Below are 1,870 nucleotides of genomic sequence, written 5' to 3'. Positions count from 1 at the left end.
AGAGAGAGGGATAACACCTATCTCAGAGGATCATTGTAAAAAAATTAAATATACTCTACATAAAAATGGTTAGCACAGGATCTCGCCCATGGGCAGTAAACATCTGTCCCTTGTCCCTTCTAGGCTAAAACCAATTTTGTATTTAACTGAGGTTTACTGGCCAGCGGGCTTATGAAAAAGGTCACAAGCACCCTTTCATGAAGGCAAGGTTAAATCTTTTTTTTTTTTTCTTTTTCCCCAAAAAAGGTTTAAAACCATTCCTTGGTCTCACGGAATATTGTTATTTCCCATCTCCTTCCTTAAGGCAGTGGTTCCTAAATGCTTTGGTACTGGGGGGTCCAAATTCCTGTAGCCCCCCCTCCACCCACTGCTAATTTTTAAATGTTTTAAAAAAGGTGTCAGTACTGTGCCTATATTATGCAATTATTCGTGTTCCTTTCAAATGACTGGGGGAAATGCGTCTGCAGAGCTTCGAATCACCTTGCGGTGGGGGGGAGAGTATCGGAGCGGGTTAGGCGGACTCGCAGCGCAGGGATGGCCAGGGCCCACGGAAGCTGGGGGTGGGAGAACACATTCTAGAGTTTTCGAGTCTCTCGTTGGTGACGAATCCGGGCCACGTGTCGCCATTTTGTGTGCTGGAAACATGGCTGCCACCTCTGCGGGGAAGGAGAAAGGGTTGGCGGAAGCACCGACACGTTAGCCGCTTTCCCGGCGAGATCCTGAAGCACATAGCACACAAGCTCACTTCTGGCCTAGCTTAGCTAAGGGGAAGGGGCAGAAATCACAATGCGAACGTCAGCATCTCGACCATTTCCTAGCAAGAGAAATCTGTGGTAGTGGCACTCGGCAGAAAAGGCTTTCCAAGATGGCGGGGCTCCATTGGCGGCCGCCCCCACCCCCGGGGACAGCGAGGCGCGGTGGCTGTACCAAGAGGGGAAAAGGGCCGAAGGGCAGCAGCGGAGGTGTACACCGCGCGTAAAACTCTCCACAGCACTAGTCAGTCGTAACCCCTGTTTAAATGAAGCCTGCAGAGGCACACCTTTGTTTTAAAAGTCTTAACGAGGCTGCGACGATTATGACGATTACGATGCAAGGGCAGGAGGTGGGGTTTTTGCGGCTTTAACCGAAAGAAACTTGCAAAATGCAAACAAAGCATTATGTAAATGGACGCCATTCTTAATGTGTTGTGTTTCTAGCACTTCTTAGAAACACTCAACAGCCTAGAGTCCGGGGTGGGTTTCGGTCTTTCGACTTCGGCCATCGCCGTGGGCCAGGGCAGGGGTGGGGGCTGGAGTGCACTGCCCGGACGCCGGGGACGAAAGGCCCCACGTGCCCGCCAGCGCGCGCCCGTCAGGCCAGGCCTCGCCTCCCCTCCCCCCCGGAAGACGGCAGGTCCCCCTCCCGTTCCTCCTCGCCCCCGCGCACGCGCTCTGGCCTCCTCACGCGCACGTTTTAAACCCGCGGCGTCCCAGCTCCCGCCTGCAATTTATGCCAGGGCTGCCCGTGTCATTCCGTGCACAAATACCGTTTGTGAGTCGAAGGAAAAAAACAATGTGTCTCTCCAACACACAACTCTAACATTTGGAAACATCTGACAATGCCGTTCGATTTCAGAAAATAAATGTTTATTTTATGGCTCTGCCGGACTCGCACTATAAGCCCAGTGCGGGCTTGATTTTCACCACCAGAGCATTAAAAAGGGTGTTTTTGCATTACCATAGGTGAGGTGGCGTGATTTTGCGACCTAAAAAAGATGGTCCTCATTTTTTTTTCAAGGGGTCCTGCGGCAGCAAGCACTTCCGGGGTCAGAGGGTACGCGGGGTTGAAAGCGGGCTTCCCGCCCCGCCCAGACCGCCAAGGCTGCCGCCGG

This window comes from Chrysochloris asiatica, unplaced genomic scaffold (assembly GCF_000296735.1).
Source record: "Chrysochloris asiatica unplaced genomic scaffold, ChrAsi1.0 scaffold00052, whole genome shotgun sequence".
NCBI lineage: Eukaryota > Metazoa > Chordata > Mammalia > Afrosoricida > Chrysochloridae > Chrysochloris > Chrysochloris asiatica.
This window is presented reverse-complemented; position numbering follows the sequence as displayed.